Below are 18,804 nucleotides of genomic sequence, written 5' to 3'. Positions count from 1 at the left end.
TAAATAATACATGAATACTTGCTTTATCTTCAGGAAACTAAGGAATTGAAAACTGGAAACGAGCGTTTATTGATTCCCAACATCTTTAAATCGCGCAAACCATTTAGTATAGTCAATAGTGGTGAAAATCTAAAATTTCTCTTAAAATTAGCCACTGACAAGGATGAGGTGAGCTGAAAAAATAAGCGGCGAGCAATTTTTCAGTTAAGAATAAAACACGCGATACTGAAAGAATGTATAGTACTTAGAATGGAAATCGTGCATCCCCAAATATAGGGTACAAGGGTTGAAAGCAACCAAAGGCAGCCTACGAGAAAGAAAAGATCAACAATTTTTAATGGGCCCATCTCGAAATCTGAGCCATAAAAGAATTTTAATTCAGTAAAAACTATCGCAAGCCCCCTCGAATAGATTTCATGATCGATAGGCGGCACCCTGTCTTGTGAATATGTGGTGAAATATGTCAGAAATTTTTATACTTCACCATGCGCTATTTTATTTCAAGTTAAGTTGTCATTTGAACGGAGATTTACTCATGGACGGAGATTTACTCCTTGTGTTTTTACCTGGCCCATATTACTGATAATGATATGCCCTGGAATGGTTTCAAAAGCTTTAGTACTACAGGTAATATTACTTTATTGCATTTAATTAGTCGTAACTGGTAAAATCAGGATCGTAAAACTGAGAAAGTCAGCGGCAAACAATTCTTCAGCTAGAAAAGTTACAGGAAATATTGCGGTATTGGCAATAAACGGCAATTTGAATGCAAATCATACATCCTTACACATGATAAGGTACGATGATAGGGAATCAACCAAGGACTGAAGAGAAAGAAAAGAGCAACGTAACTTTTAATGGTCCTATCTTGAAATCTGAGCTATAAAAGAAACATAATTCAGTAGAAGTCATTTGCATTCTCTTCCGAGGGATACAACCGCGCATTTTATCTGCATTTTTGATGCCGCGCATGATGATTTCCCCTCGATGACTTGGAGCGAAAGAGAAAGGCACCAAAGCACCCGCGATAAATAATTCAGATACATAATGGGTAATCCTTCGTTCGATTTTCCTCTCTTCCATTCTCTCAATGTGATGGGTCCCCACCCATCCCAACACTCCTCCAACGTCAAAGTGACTCCCTCAAAACCCATCTCCTATTCCGTCTTTCGTCTCTCTCTGAATAACACATCGACCGCTCAGCTGCAGAAATAAAATTCGCGAGTACTTTCCCGTTTATGACTGAGAACATTTGAAATATTTCCCAGTTATTACTTAGTAAATTTGAATTATTTCTCGGCCGTTTCGCTATGCGTTTTTGATGCTCAAATACTGATGGCTTACTACCTCCACGCTGAGATGTAGCATGCAGGATTTTATGGATTATGTTTTCCTCATCATCATCAATGGTCAAAAATTCTAAGATTGGTTTGACGTAGCTCTCCACTCAATTCTATCATCAGCTAATTTTTTCACTCCTACGTATTTCTTCTCTTTTGCATCCTTCTTAACCTGTTCCATATATTTTTTCGAGGTCTTCCTTTTCCTTTCTTACCTTCCACTTGTCCCTCGACGATTGTCTTAATCAGGAAATCATGTCTCAAGATGTGGCATATATATAAGGCTGTTTCGTCTCTTTATTAAGGTTTTCATGAGGCTTCTCTTCTCTACTCCTCTTAGGACTTCCTTAATACTTACTCGATCTATCCATTTATTCTTTATCATTCTTCTGTAGAACCACATTTCGAAGGCCTCTTTCCTATACAATTGGTCTCCACCCATCCCAATACTCTTATCGAGTCAAAGCGACTTCCTCAAAGCCCCTTTCCTATTCCGTCTTTCGCTAAAGTCTCTGAATAGCCAGATAGACCGCTTAGCAGCGAAATAAAATTCGCGAGTTCTTTCTCGTTTATTGCCGAGAACACCTGAAAATTTTCCCGGTTATTGCTGAGTAAATTTAAATCATTTCTCGGTGATTTCGCAATGAGTTTTTATACGTTTTCTGCGAATTAAAAATAGCGGTGCCTATCATTTCCAATAGCGATGGTATATTCCACCTACGCTGAAATATAACAGTAAAAACGTTTCTCGAATCAAAAATTTCTACAGATTTTTCCTATGGCGCAATTAGTAACGTCTATTTCCCTTATGGACTACTCTGTCACAACATAAAAATGGGAAGAATCTCTCTGAAATGCTCATGAAACGTACGGAATTAATATTTATCTCCGTTAACTTGAATACCAATTGAAATGGCTACATACAATTGGGTAATAACTTCATGGTAAATACAGTTGTATTTCAAGCATTGTAAATGGGTGGTATATACTTCAAGGATGTATATTTGCATGTGTAAAGTAGCCTCGATTAGGAAGAGGCACGAGATGTTAGAATACCAGCCGTTTGCCTGAACGAGAATGCCAAAAAAATAGGCACGTATTGTGAAACATTTAAATCTCAGAGATTAAATTAGGATCTATTTAAGAACTTCATTGTTTGGGGTAAAAATTCCTTTATATATCCTTTCATTATATCTCATTTTTCCACTTCCGTTGTAACTGGAAATTTAGAGCGGTTCTAAATTTATGCTCTCTGTGCCACTCTGAAAGGTGCCCCCCTCCTGTTCCGAAACTAATAAATCTTACCGTCCGAATGCCACCATTGAGCTGTTAACTTCACTTCAATGATGGACAATTTAACAGCATAGTTGACACGGTCTTGAGAAAAAAAACAGTAATTTAAATTAGTATCATTCACTCTGGATCCGGTAATCCTCCCCTTCCGCAGTGCTGACGCCCTCTGGACAAGGCCGTCCACCACCCTAAGAAGGGGTTCAGCATGGGCCTGTCTATTCTAATGTTTTCTGACGGACCAGGAAATATAATGTCATTCTGCAAGGTTTCTAACAATATGAATTGGAAACAATACCCTAGCTCCCTATTTAAATTGTCCTCTCAACTGTTTCGCTCAAATACCCTAATCCCTTTCTCCTCCCTACCCCCCCAAAGGCAGTTCCCCGAGTAACATCGTTACCCTTTTCGCCATCGTTGCTGTATCCCTCTTCCTACAGTGGTCCAGGTCTCTTGCCCCTGATCCTCCAATGGAAAACTTCTCGTACACTTTTGTAGGCGACAACGCCGAGGAGAGAGACAGATGGTGTCACACGCTAAAGGCTTGAGGGATCTATCCAACAACCTGAGTACGTAGACGCAGGGGCCAAGGATTGGCGGCTTATACTAAACGTATATTAGAAGTTTTTAGTGAAGAATATATAGTGATCAAAAATGTTCCGGTATTACTAAATCATAAATATAACAATATTGATCATATCCTTGGATTTAATGACTTACATGGTAGTCAATGACTCTCATTCAAATCAGCATTACTTGATATAGAACCAGTTATGACCCAGCAATTTAAGTTTCAACCAATCAGTGCTCACAAATTTCATCATTGTATAGCAAGTGATGTAGATAAAATAAGACTAAGAAATTTTCAGGAATCAATCATGCAGTGATTCAATCCGAAGTTTGGCATTGAAAGGTTAGGGTATAGCTCATCCTAAAATCAGCCACAGGAAGTAGAAACAAATTTAGATATAGGTAAATAAGACTATCAAAAAACATATACTTTCCCTGGGAGTGGCAAAGATTAAAATCTGATAACTGCCCTGTTCAAAATAAGTACGATATTTAAGTTTCACAGTCTCAATCTGTTACCTAGCAACCGAATTTTTAATATTTCCACTCGAAAGAAAAAGTCACACGAAGTTGAGTTTCCATTACTTTAACTTATCATGCATTAGACCAACCACTGACATTTAACATCAAGAATTATACCAAGGCGTCAGTTAACAATAACGTATACCTCACAGCAACGCCGATTTTGAAAGATAATGTGGCATGAGATTTCTAATAAAACCACAATTACATTAGTTGAGTTCGATTAAAATGGAAATGGGTGGATATATTATTGCCAAATCTTACTGCAAAAGTTACGGGTATCATATAATGCCAAAACTTCTATTAAGGGTTGCAAAAATTCTTCAAATGTTCTTCAAAACAACTCCACTGGTTCCTAATGAGTAACAGGTCGAAAAGCCCAAGTATTCAATTTCTATACGTCCACGCAATCTTGATAGGACATTAAATCCTTAATTGTTCTCACCCCAAAACTTATGTAATTGGCCGCGTCGGATCAATGTGACCCGAGTTGATTTTACAGCGAATTACAAAAACTTTTGTCAGTATATTTGTGTCGTTTTACTGCTACTCACTAAGGAAGTTGTTCGAATAAGGTTCATACATTTCTATTGTTAAATTTTCAGTTAGATTCACGATAAACATTGCATAAACTATGCCCGATACAAAGAAAACGTTATCAATATTTAGGCAGAGAACATGCATAGAAACATGAATTTTATAAAAAGAGGGAAATGTATTGAGCTTTACAACATTTGAAGAAATCATCCTGCTATAAAAACAGACTAATATAAGACTAAAACAGAATAAATAGTTGGGTCAAAGGTGAAAAAAATTTGATACGCTCACGGTCGCGTCGGGTCAAAACATCGGTTGCAGCGAAGCAAAGAAATACTTTTAATATCCAACTTTAATCAGCGGCAGAATTATAATAAATAATATATGTACTAGAAAAAATTCCAATTTCGAACGACGTTATTTTATTTAAAATATCATCTCAGAAAATCCAGTCGGGCCAATATGACCCGACGAGACCAATTAAGGATAAAGCAATGCCTTAATTTCAAAACGTATGTAACCACTGGGCCAGTGGATAGATTCTAATGAGAAATATTTCATTAACTCATACGCGGCAGGAGTGCATTAAAATCAAATATGCGTGCAAAAAGAATATACACACATGTATCACTATTTATTTAATTTCAGGATTCATTGGGATCTTATTTTTTTAAATCTTGGGTAATATACAATAAAACTTCGCTATTAAAGTGGCCAAATAGGACAATTTATCGCTTAAGACCATGTAAATAGTAAAATTAATGGCTGGTAGCGTAACTTGGTGGATTTCAGTCATGTAGATGACGAAATATCAACCACATGCATTCCAGAAATTAGAACTGTATCCCTATCATGCGTTATCTGCGCAGCAATCTTTTTCAAGGCACAATTTCAATAAGTGCTAGTCGTGGTAAGGTAAGAGAAAAATAGTGGGGGTGAATTTTGGGTGGTTAGTGACGTCAATAACCACCCAAACTTCAATCTCTCTTAATTTTCTATGTATTAACTCGCACCAATGGGAAATGCAGACTTAATCCGTGAACTTATTAAAATACAAAGGGAATCTGCGCGAATCGTTGAAAACCGCCATGGGCGCAGAGGGAGCGTTACGCAGATGTTAAATGAATTATGTTGGGAGCCACTAGGGATTCGGAAGCCGCGCGCTAGGCTTGGATTGCATTAGCAATTGAGACTAGCACGACACTGAGAACATCATATCAGAACCCCACTATATTTTCTGGTTCGACAGAAACGATAAATTAATAGAGATACTTGGCTGAATGGATTGGTAGGAGAATTCGTTTTTTCCTCTCACGGGAAAGGACTTAAATAAGTGCTAGGCGTAGTTTCGTTATGGCATTTCCTTTGGTGCTGAAACGCTGGTTTTATAGCACCACCCACCACAAGTCTATTGAAGCGGCTTGCAGGACAGTATGTAGAAGTAGCTTGAAAATGATGGCTATGCAGTCCATACCGACGCCAAGAATAAAATGTTTGAAGTATTAAATGCACTAAATCGTCATGGCTGTGTAAATAGCCTTAATGCGAGGCATAGAGAAGTAATTATCCACAGTCCCCTACATTTGCAGACAGCACAGAGGCCGCTTTCAGACGGAGCCTAAGCCGCCTTTTGTTGTTTCCACGCGAAATCCTACGCAGGAGCGAAATAAGAAGGGCAGCAAAACGGAGAGCCGAGAGTTGAATAATCAAAGATGCATTCTGCTCCGTTAGCAAAACGTGGAGTTTCCACGCGTCCCTTAACGACCATAATATCTTCTTTTTTTTACTTCTCCACCCCCTCCGGGGCCCAAAAACGTTCTCCCTCTCTCTCTCCCGCGGATATTTTCCACCCTTTCTCGAAACGAAAAAAAAACAACCGAAGGCTTTTGTTTTCCACCCCCCACCTCCCACTACACTCAGTACGGCAAACTGCACACGCCTTTTCCTGTGCGCAATGAACTGTACACGCTTTTGGAAGGATCGGCACAGAGAGAGAGAGAGAGAGAGAGAGAAAAAAATAAATATACACGGAAAGTCGTAAATAAATAAAATTTCTGCGAAAAAAAATTAGTAAAAATTCAGTTTCAGATGTATAAACTGGCGATTTGCGAGGGCAAGCCGCGGCACAAACACGCTTGTGTGTGGAACAAGGGGGAGAGAGAAAGGGAAGATAAAAAAATGACTCGAGATGAAAAGCAAGGATGGCTGGCAGGCTGTATAATATGCATGAGAGGGAATGGGAACGGAGGATAGGGGTGGAGTATAGGTGGGAGGATGGTTGACGAGGAAGGGTTGGTAGATGAGGCCGAAGCAGGGAGGAGTGAAGTACGGGGTAAGCAACAGTGGCGTAACTATTGGGGGGGGGGGGGGAGATAAAATAGAAACCCCCTCCAGACTCAGAGAAATAAAAAAAATATTTAACACTATTGTCTAGTTTTGACAAATAATAACTTCATCTGGTTAAATTTAAATATAATTTATGAATATCAAGGCAGTGATACGAGGCACTGAATTCCGATCAGTGACTACCCTGCTGCCCCCCCGTTACGTGGGGGGGGGGTTCGCACCCCCAGGCCCTTCCACCTACCCGTAAAGCATATTCCTAGTCACTACTATAGTTAGAGGTGTTGGTAAAGGAACTGAGAAAAGGTGACTCGGCCCAAATACAGTTACTTAGTACAAAAAGTAATCACTAACGAATTCTACTAACTTATTTTTAAACTTGATCATTAAAATTAATTTGAAAATTAGTGGTGAGCAGAGTTGGTAAAAGTACTGAGAAAACGTAATTTAGACTCAATTACAGTTACTGATGTAGGTCTTCGCGGCGTTCAGGCTCACAGAAGGATAGACTTCCAAATTTCGTCCGCGCAAATGCTCGAGCACCGAAGAATAGACTAGAAGATTAATCATCGATTGCTCAACGTTTCTAGTAAGGGCCAGGTCATGCAATTAAGAAGCACTGCATAAACAAGTGCTTTGTACGGAGTCACGCGCACGGGTGCAAAGTTAAATATACCAACGGATGGAGTTCGCCATGAAAACGTATATTTGACCGGGATTCGAACCCGGATCTCCCGATTCGAATCACGGCTAAGTCGAATATTTTTTTATGGCGAACTCCATACGTTGGTGTCTTTAATTTTTCATGTAATTAACTTAAAAGTGACGTCATGACCTTGTCAGCGAAAGGGGTAATCCAGTTAACATTCCGCCGCTATAAAGCTAAAAAAGTAGTATAAAGAATACTATCAAGAGTATGAAGAATCACTAGTTGGCTGTTATGGGACAACGAACCATGTGAGGCAGATGCACGAGGCCGAGAAATAGCGGAGAAGCGGTTAGCCGCTCGGAAAGAGTCAGTGACGTCATCAACCCTAATATTTCGCCACTAATAGCTGGATAATAGGATATCAAAGAAAACGAAAGGCATTGATTGCGATTCATTACCCACCATTATTGTATTCATAATATACAATTTATTTGGTTTTAGAAATCCCAGTTTAGACGAATGGCAATGGTCGATTTTAACCGCATTTGAAAAAGGCCACATTGGCGCCCATACGATGCCACTCCACGTGACGTCAAAGGGACCTAGTTTCTATACGAGTAGATAGGAGTTTTACATCGTCTGGGATTACCAATGCATGCATGAGGCACAGAGCTCAGAGAAATATGTCTTAATAATCACCTATTAAAACTGGCCATGGTCGGAAAGTTTCCTTTGTTTGATTTAATAGGATTGAGCGCTACCTGCTAGCAGCCTGCATCGTATCAGCTCTAAAAGCCTCGCCCCAAGGTCACCTCATACGGCTGTAGCGGGAATCAGAATGACGTCACACGGTGTTTTCCCAGCATTCATACTTAGCCGTCGCGTTTTCGCGCGCTTGAAAATTTTCACTTTTCATTTAATCGCGAAAAATAGATATCGTCATTTAAAAATCTGAAAGCGTGAAATACATACTCCAGGAGTAATAATCTTTCGATTTAGGCAATAAAAAAATAATAGGAAACCACCCTAATAGGCGATGGATCGTAAAACGAAAAACAGGTTAGTATCTTTATGTTTTTGAAACTCTATCGCAATAATAAAAAAGGTATAACGAACCCATTGATTTCCACTAGGCAAACGAGAGACCGACGAGTAGGGATATCGTGAGGTGAGCGAAACGAGAAGGATCTCCTGTTCTCACTTCTTCTTCTTCTGGAGAGAGAATAAAGGGAAGGGTGAGAATTAATCACCAATGATTAACGAAGCTTATCAAATCCTTTTTCCCGCTCACCCGCCGACTGCTTCCTTTCCCGCCCTCAACGATCCAAGCCACCACCCCCACTAATCGTCATTCTCCCTCAAAAGGTTCACGCTCACTCGTAAGGGTAACAGTAGGAGATGAGACTGCCAGTTACGCCACGGTCCCTACCCTTTAAGACCACAGTATATCTCATCAGAGTTCGAAGCGTAGTTCTTTCGCGGTCCTTGCGTTCCAAAGAATACAAATGTAAGGTATCTTAGGCCGTTTTCCAAAGGTTCGCATAAATCAAGTTTCAGTGCTTGTTACTGACATCACCCTGTAAAGGACTAAGTATTTTTTGTCTTATTTTTCAGCGTAGTTTCTTTCACATTCGTGGTCCTAGCTCATTTTCGGTGCTCACGTTTTCAAAATAAACTAATGAAAGTCATCTTAGGCAGTTTTCCGATGGTTGTTCCAATGTCTGTTCCCTTTAAGGGCAAATTACTTTTTTATCATATTTCGAAGCGTAATTTTTTCTCTCGCTTGTGGTCCTTGTGTTCAAAAAGACTGAATAAAATTCATCGTATGCTCAAAAGATATTTTGTAGAGAGTATTTTCATGCTAAATCATGTGGATTTCTAAAAGGTGGATGATAGAAAAGAATACGTGAATATACAGGAAAGAAAAATTAGAGTATTTTTGGAAAATTGCCGGTAACTTGTAAATAATATCTCATTACATGAAGTCAACTTTTTCCGGAGAGATATCGTAGAACAGCACATTAAGTGATACAGAAATATATCGTACTATCTACTTAAGTTTAAGTTCACAAACTCTTTTACATGATATGACTACTACTTCATTATCAGGTACTGATGATGGCCACCCTACCCAGAATGAAAGAAAATTCACATGATATTGCCGTAGTGTGGAGTGAGCTCTACCCTAACCCATTCCAAGCTAACTTCGAGTTGAACCTCAGAGTTAGCAAAAGAAAATAAAATTTAAAAAAACCTCATTACTTGATATTGCAACGTGTTAATGAAATAGAGTGACAAAAATACTTATCCATAAATACGCTACGTTTCTACGCTGTATTTATAAGATCCACGTCACTTATTAAGGGTCCACAAAACACCCTTTGCCGTTGTCTCCTCCGTATTCCTCAAACAGCCCGTCTGCTCCTCAAACCCAATTCTCCCCCTGCTTTCTCGACCGAGCCGTGCATTCTTCCCTATTCTCCATCCCATTAATTATTTCGGCACCGCTGCCTCGCACCCCGCCTTGCAACAGCTTGCCATGTGTAACTTATTCACTGTCGGACCCCTCCCCCAAACCCTTCACTCCCTCATCTCCCTTTGCAGCAGATTTTACCGACCTGGCCCGCCAGCATAAATGAGTCGCCACCATACAACCCTCTACATCGATGGCCATTTACTTTTTAATGACCCATACTTTTACAGCGAGTAAGATTTATCTTAGTATCGATATGGATTTAATACTAATTATGGATTTACCTACTAATTTTTATTGCAAGAGTAATACGAAGAGGAATAAAGCTAAATGAAGCCACGACCTTACCACCAGCAATTACTGCATGAGAACCACTTTCAAATTTTTCCGTCGAGAGTCACAGGTGAGGTATAATGAAGTCAAACCAACTCGGCTATTCGAATGCGTGAAATTCAGTATATTCATTTACAAACATAACGGAGTTCTGCGCTTCTTAAATTTCACTATATCTGAGTTATTTTTAAACATTTCCATCGAATACCAGAGCTCTCCGAAATAGGTTAAGAAAATATTTTTTGGACGGTAATTAGGATAAATGCATTGATTTGAAATGGTATACTTGAACCAATGAGATTATATAAACACGAATAAAATTATCTCCATGAAAAAATTCAGCATTTTGTATTTTATTCGATTGGTACCCACACGTTCGATCTCCTGGCAAAATATGGCAAGTAACAATTGAACTTGATTCATTAATACCACGCACAGAATGTTTCAATAACATTTGTGGTATGTTTTCAGCAGTGATTTAGGCCGAATATGCATCCAGAGAAGAAATTTTTGAAAGAGTTCTTCTGCCATGTCACAATCTTTCTGAGAAGGAGGCGAGCATCTTTTAAGATATCAAAATCTCATTATGTATCCAATAACGATCATCATTATTAGTCAACAATCCTGAGATTGGTTTGACGCAGATCTCCATTCCTCTCTCCTATCCGCTAAACTTTTCATAGCGACGTATTTCTTCTCTTTTACATCCTTTATAACTTGTGTTATGTAACTCATTCGGGGCCGTCCCTTACCCTTCTTCCCTTCCACCAGTCCTTCTATGATTCTTTTCATCAGGCCATCATGCCTCAAAATATATCCAACTAAGTTGTCCCGTTTTCTGCTTAAGGTTTTAAAAAGACTTCTCTCTTCCCCCACTCTTCTTAGCACTTCCTCGTTACTTACACGGTCGATCCATTCCATCGTCATCATTTTTCGGTAGCACCACATTTCTAATGCTTCCACTCTTGACTTCTCTGCTGCTGTCAACGCCCAAGCCCCGTTTTCACAGAGAAACGTGCCAATAGATGTAGAAAAGATAAAATAAGAGAGATATTTTCGGAAATTATAGGCACAGGAAATCGTTTTTACAGCGAACAAAGTAGGACATTAATAACTGCTAGAGGAAATTTGGATGGATGGTAGCCTAATTACTCCACAGTAAACATTTTAAGTGATGGAAACAGCTGGTGTCGTAACAACACATACCCAATCAGGCGGCTTGCGAGTTGGTAATTAGATGTATCATATTCCACTCCGATGGTGAATCCTAATAGCGCTTTATGTGATGGGCATAAATTCATATTCAAAGAAGGTTAATATTTTCTATAAATGTGCCCCAATGAAATCCAGATCGAACATGGATCACAACTCTGAGGACAAATTAACTCCCAGATTCGTTCTAAGGCTGGGCTATTGTGGGAGAGGGATAATAATGGCAAGGGTATATGCATGCGTAAAATAATGTAAATTTCAATGACTCTCTATAGAAAGCCACATCAAAATAATCGTTATTCGAAATGAATTTCTAGAGAAAGGGCAGTTTCTTTCAATGAAAGTATACCATGAACCTTAAGAGAACGTTGAGCTTTCTTGAGAAATGCCGAGAATGATCATTATAGAGCGAAGGATAAAAAATTACATCTGAGGGGAAACTTAGCTCACAAGATAGATAGCTTTTTTCCGTAGCGGATGCTATGGATCTTGAATCCTGTTCCAGCACGGAGATGAGGAAACACCGCAAAAAGCAGGGTTGTTGCTATAATTCTATAGTTCCTATACGCTCCTATTTACTTTAGGGGATACACATATAAATTAATAATATTTCTAAATACAAGCGAAGATAAATGAAAAGAGCAAATAGATGCAGAGCGTTGAGTAAAAGATAAGAAATAAACATCGCCAAATATTTTAAAGTGTGCATCTTGACTCAAATATACTCTCGCGCTTTTGACTGCTTGAAATGCCAGATAGATCAAAATATTAGGTACCTAATATGTTGAGGTCTCATGTTCGGAAACTTTATGCAGATCCATATAAGCTTAGCCGTGGAATAACGTATTGAGATAAAACGTGAGGAATGAATTTAATATTTAGTGAATTTGGCTTTTATCAAACACTTATTGAGATAATATATAATCGATCAAATTAATTTTTTGTGGAATGTAATCCTTTGCCAAACGCATGCAGTACTCCTATATCAGGTTTCAATTAACTCACTATGTTCATCATATGGCAGTCTGATCAATAAGCTGCAATAAAAACTAAAATAAATATTATCTCTCACTAAAAAAACTCTCTGCCTCTCAACTTCCGTTTTCTTTTTCCCCTCCTACCACAAAAATTAGTTTACACGCCCTATTTTATTTTTTCGATTTTTTTCTTAAATCTGGGGATTAGTCGATGAAAAGGCAAAGCATTCAATAAACTATTTGAAAAGTAAAACCCAGGTACGATTAGGGTGAAATTTCAGGCTTGCTACGTACTATGTTTAGATTTCTTGAGCAATAGAGTCCATAATTTTTTCAGAATGACACGGATAACATCATCTTAGAATCGCACTGAATTTACAGGTCCAACAGAAACATTAAAAAGTTAAATTTTTCCGCACGCACAGTCATAGTAAATTACTTTTCCTTCGTACAATAAATGATGATAAATGCTTGGTCAGACAGGCAGTTGTATCTCTCACATCGTTCACCTGAATTTTGTTGGCAAACGGCTGGTGTCCTCATATGTGCATTGAGGCAGCTTTCGGGGTAGTATGTAGATGCAGATGAAATAAATCTGCTTATCAACCTACATTTCAGAGGGGTCTTCTGTACTTCCAAAATTGGGTTCAAATTCGTATGAAATGACAGGGTTATTATTATAAGGGCATTGCATAGCTTGGAAGTTTAACAAGTGACCGCCTAGTGCGCATAAAGGCCGCTATACACGGTGAATGATCATGCGAATGATCATACTGAATGATCACGTGATCATTCACAGGATCATGCGAGAAAAACGGAACATGTTCTAATTTTCACTGAATGATCATGCGCATGAAGGTTCATTCGCAAATGGTTCCGTTACATACGGTGAATGATCATGCGCATGATCATGCTGAATGATCATGCGAATGAAATCATTCGCCGAGTGTAGCGGCCTTAAGTAACGGCTCACTGTAAAGGTTCACTTGAGCGGAAAAGGTTTGTTTTCGTTGGGCAATTGTTGTTGACTCGACTAATGAAATGATCATTTGAAGATTCATTTGAGGATCCAATAGCTCTCCGTGTCATTTACATTCGCAAAAACAGAACAACCCCTCCGAAGTTCAGCAAAACTGTGCTCATTTAAGTACAGACCGTTACTGACGCCTCATTTAAATGCTTGTTTGTACATTTCTATGGCTCCAAGGAGAGACTACATAGGTGGAGGGACTGCTATTTTCCAACTGTAGGCCTAAAAACCAAAAACCTGATCGCACTCCGTCAAGCAAAACTCCCAAACTGACCATATGGAGCAGAATAAAACGGACGCAAGTCGCACTCTTTCAAGTGCAGGCTAGCTCCGATCAGAGGTTGCAGTAGAAGGGTTACGGTTTTCCAGTAAAACGATGGCTATATAAAATTATCTGCAAAAAAAAGGTCGAGGGCTGAATTCGAAGAAGGGCTATCCAATACTAAGTTCACCCAAAAAAATTCCTGCCAAACAGCAGATCAAGAGAAGGTAGCCTGGCAATTGTGCGATATAAAATAAATAGTTTTTGAGTATATTAAGAGAGATGTTTTCTGTCATTGGAGATATCCAATGAGGGCAAAAACAAAAAAACTTAGCGCACACAGAATAATGATCATGCAAATTTTTTTTTTAGAATTTAATACTTTTTCGAACGAAGGAAAACTTGAAGGGCATATTTTTAAATTTTCATGAGAAAGACTTATACTATGCTTTTTGCACCATTCTCCTGAATGGCTATCGGCGAATATATAAGCTGCCAATAGTTGCGAAATACTAACCATTTCAGTTTTGGGCATATAATGTGAATCATATCAATGATTTGGGACCGGAACCTATCAGAATTCTAGTATCTCGCTCAGAAGGTTAGGTACCTATTTATTCGAAAGAAGGGCACATCACGGAAAATTTATGAAAGTATTTGGTTAATCTACAGAGATAATTACATGTTGTCATTAGTATGATCATATTAGTCAAGTCAGTTGTTTTGCTAGCACAATTAGTTTTTAATATCTAATTTCGAGAAATGCTTATTTTTTAAATTTATCCTTCATCAAGAGAAATCCTAATAATCACACACACATCACTGATTTTCATATTTATTCGGGTAATTTCGGACAGGTGATACAGGATAATGGCTGGTTTCATAACACTCCCCGCCGCTCCTTTTAAAAGGGCTTACAGGGTAGTACATAGGCGTAGACTGAATAAATCGCTTATTTCCCTAAATATCTTTTTTTCTGTTTGAGCGATTCTTTCCCCATCAACTCCTCGTGCAATGAAGTGTACATTTCATCTAAACGTTTTTGTACCGTTCACTTTGACGTCACTGCTTTGTGGAATTTTGCAGTCGGCCGCGATCACGGGACATTGGGGTCCTCTCGTTTAACTAATTCACCCGGGGTCACGCGACTCTTATGCTCTCTCACGTGTGCGTTTCCTCATTCTGTGTATGTCTTGGCAGTGGGCGTATTTTCACCACTGCCTCGATCCACGAGGAAGTCGCCTCCTTCCTCCAGTGACACCCCACGTCGGGTTGACACGGGACTCACTAATTGCTCCAGTTTCCTTTCTCCTCTAATTAATCTCTCCGAGAGAAATGACCGGAGTCCGTTTAAAGTAGAATAAAAAAGGAAGTATATTTGACACCGTGTAAAACCCATTAAGTCCACCTGCTTCCCATGAAACTTTGGGCGTTGTATTTCTATGGTTTCTCTGATTTGGAGAGGAGGTCGTATTCTTTTTTCTCGCTTTTTTTTTTGGCGACAATGATGCAATAGTTGGCAATGAGTTAATTACGCTCGTGTAGTTCCAAACTTAGAGTGGATTGTTTTTAATGATCAACGTTTATAAGCCAAAATTTCCCCAATTACTTTACGGTTTTAGCAAAGGGACTTACTTCCCTAAATATAACCGGAACATCTCATTCTACAAGTGGCCTGTGAGTGAAGAAATTGATATATTAGTTTAAAAACCTACGGTATATATTTGCTTTCGTAAAAAATGTGTCGTGTACCGTTATTTGCTTCCGTACAATACGTAGGAACTTGGTGCTAGCTAGATCTTTTTGTGTGAGTAAGAATCATGTTTTTTGATTGCCCAATTCACGGGGGATTTAAGTTAGAAATAAAAAACTACGGAAACATTTCTCTATTTTGTTTAGGTATAGAGATGTCGGCAGCCAATTAGATGGCCTAGCGAAGGCAAACAGGGTCATACACCACTTCAAGTAACTGTGAAAAGACGCCACTATCATGAGCACTATTCAGTTGCGGTAGAGGCATTGAATATCAATTTAGCACAGAAAGGGATATGACTGAGCTTGAAGGACGCAATCTTCGAAACAGGAAGAAAAAAATCCAAAGAAAAGAGGTATGCATTTGGGAATTACCATAACACCAGTATAAAGTTATTACTTTTATCAGTTAGAAATTGCCCTTATAGCCGAATATCGAATACCTTCGCGAATTCATAAGCAGCTCAGGTGCGCACGTGTAGGGGACTGAAATGGTGTTGACCCCTTGCATTTAGTTAAGAAATTGATGAGTTTTATCTCACTGCCAAATCATACTCCAAATTTCACGAATGAACACATATTTGTTTATTTTCCACTGTTATTGTTCAATGCATCGACTTACTTAAAATGTTTCCCGTATGATTTTAATCTAAAAATAGCCGTGCTTTCATTACCTGAAACATATTAAGTTCAAACGAATTTCTGCCTTAATATACTTCTTTTTTTTTCAAAAATATTTTTTTGTTAATTGAGTGTTTCGGAGTATATCAGTAGTGATATCCGCGGATCTGTAATGACATATTCAGGGTTTCGTCCGCGTTTGTTTTGGATGATTGTGACAGTTTCGCCATTCTTCATGGAGACATTTTCTGGAGAGTAATGGTAAGAGAACCCATATCGTCGATCTTGTATGAGCTAAGGTGCACACTGCATGGAATTGTTGGCTTCTACATACGCTTCCCATCCGGTGGCGACGATCCAGTTGGGGGTACGCCGAAAATAAACGGTAATGGTGGACGCGAGGAGCTATGTATCTCTTAACCAGGATATTAATTAAATGGGGTATTTAAAACCAAGTTACTATTTGTACCATTATTTCTGGCAACAAAAAGTCACCTACCCGCAGTAAAATTATGTAATAAATGTGCACATTACATTTTTGGGTTTACAATAATAGTTATATACATTTAAAGGGGAGCGGGAAGAAAAAAAAGGGCTAAGAACCGCTGGCTTATCCTGACCCTTTTTTGCCATTCTCACATTTTTATACACAATTCAGTGGGAGTAGAGGTAGAGAGAGAGAGAGGGTATTATATAGCACGCCATTTTTTTAACATTTAAAAAAATTAATTCATTAAAAATCCTCTAAATATCTTAAAATCTTTGCCATCTTCATCCACGATATGAATCAGAGAAACATGAAATACGATAACCCACAAAAAAAACAAAGATTTAATGGAAAACACGGTGTCCATCCATCCAGCTACCTCTGCTTTCCACTGACTGCTATCAATCATTCTCGTGACCCCTCAACATGACACGGTTCCCTAAAATCTTCAATTTGATCCAACGTTCGTTACGAGATGGTAAACCTTATGAGGCAGGATGATACCCTTCCGACTACGGCGATGGCAGGAGAGCAAACACTGATCCATCCAATCATGGCAATGCAACAGACTATGGAAATGGATGGGATACGGTAGGGAAAATGTATGAGTGATCATTATGCACACATACAGCGCAAATACATCATTCTCGCCAATGGAAACACCGTATTGAATCGTCAGGATCGTGGATGTAAGGTCGCGGCGGAAATAGTCTAGAGCATGGGTCCTCTGCCCGCGGGCCCCCGGGGCCGCATGCGGGCCGCTAGCTAATTTATTGCGGCCACTAGAGGCTAAATAACATATTGTATCGCGCCAAAACATATAAAATATATATCGACACACTCGTCAAAAATAAACAACGTCAAAAATCACGTTGATTGTTTGAATTTCAAGCAATAAATATTATTATTGTACTTTCTGTGTGTCTAACCTCAGACGTCAGTAGCTTCAAAAAGCTTTGATAAGCATTATGTCAGTTTAATACTAAGGAAAACATGTTATTATCACCATTACGAATCAAATGATTTAATAATAAATTTTCCTTAATGATCATACTAATGACAGCAGGTACTTATTACTATTATAATTCAAATAATTCAATGAATATTCCGTAACGGGACCCGCTTTCAAATAAAGTTTAAAGAATTACTTTATAAGCGAGAAGTACAAGAATCCTGATTGGGTCTGGTTCCAAATGTAGCGGTTGATATGATTCGTATTTTATTCCTATTGCAGCTAATCCAGAGTGCACTGATATTAAATAAACAAGTGGTAGCTATAAAATACAATAAATTCTCCACAATCTATGCTCGTAAATATAATTCATTCCCCAAAGCTATACTCTGAAGAGATCAAATTAAGGTATTGTGAAGGGAGGGATACAAAAAAGATAATCAATGAATAATACGCAACAAAATAAAAAAGGGCCGGTGAAAAATACAGTTTTGTCTTCATAAAGTAATGAAATTACTCTTCACTCACTCAGCCCTTCAGTCCGATGGTTGGTTTGGATCTGTGAGGGTAGAGCTCGTTCCAGCCTAAGGCATGGTTCCGTCTTCTCTTGATGAGTTATTCACGTCATTAGAAATCTCTCATTTACACGTTCAGGGTAAACCTTTCACTGAGGCAATGGATCACTCACAAGAGTGTAAAAAGCAGAGAACCACTCGCGGCCAAAACACAAGATCGTGGGGATAGCGGAGAAGCGGCGGTAGAGTTCGCGACGTAATCAATTCATCTATGAAAGAGTTGAGATGATTTTAATCGCGAATATCTCGATATATAGATGACGAATGGGAAAACCGATTGTAGCCCACGGTGGAGTTGGGGTACGGTCCTCGCCGACGAAACGAGGGTATCGGGTTCCAGTCTAGCCTGGGCAAGTCATCCCTATAAATATTTGTGATTGTCAATTGTTATTTTTTCGAAGTACACAGCGCCGAATTCTGTATAGGGACATGATTGAGGGCCTGACTTCCGCCTCTAGCCATCCTACTAGTCCCATCTCGAAGTCGAACACATTGCCAGTCTTCCAGTATGGTATACTCCCATCAGTAGACGGGGTCTTTAAAAAAATTACCGTTTTATAAAGTGTAAATTGGATCAAATACATAGAGGGTGGAGAGCTAAAACACCGCATAGTGTCTCTCTGGATAAGCCAATAGTATCATCCTCGATGTAATGGCCAAATAGTGTTCCTATGAGAATAATTAACATATACAAATGAATATCGAAAAAATAATAATAATAAATTATAAAGTCTTTCATTCTTTAAGATCTATCACAAACGACAATAAAATACAATAGGTAAAAGAGGCTATCACCTATAGACGTATAAATTATTCGTTACCGATAGGTAACTACTCAAAAATCGCGTAGTGACGTATTGTGGCACCGTTCCCCACGGG

The sequence above is a fragment of the Ischnura elegans genome, chromosome 8, assembly GCF_921293095.1.
Source record: "Ischnura elegans chromosome 8, ioIscEleg1.1, whole genome shotgun sequence".
Lineage (NCBI taxonomy): Eukaryota > Metazoa > Arthropoda > Insecta > Odonata > Coenagrionidae > Ischnura > Ischnura elegans.
This window is presented reverse-complemented; position numbering follows the sequence as displayed.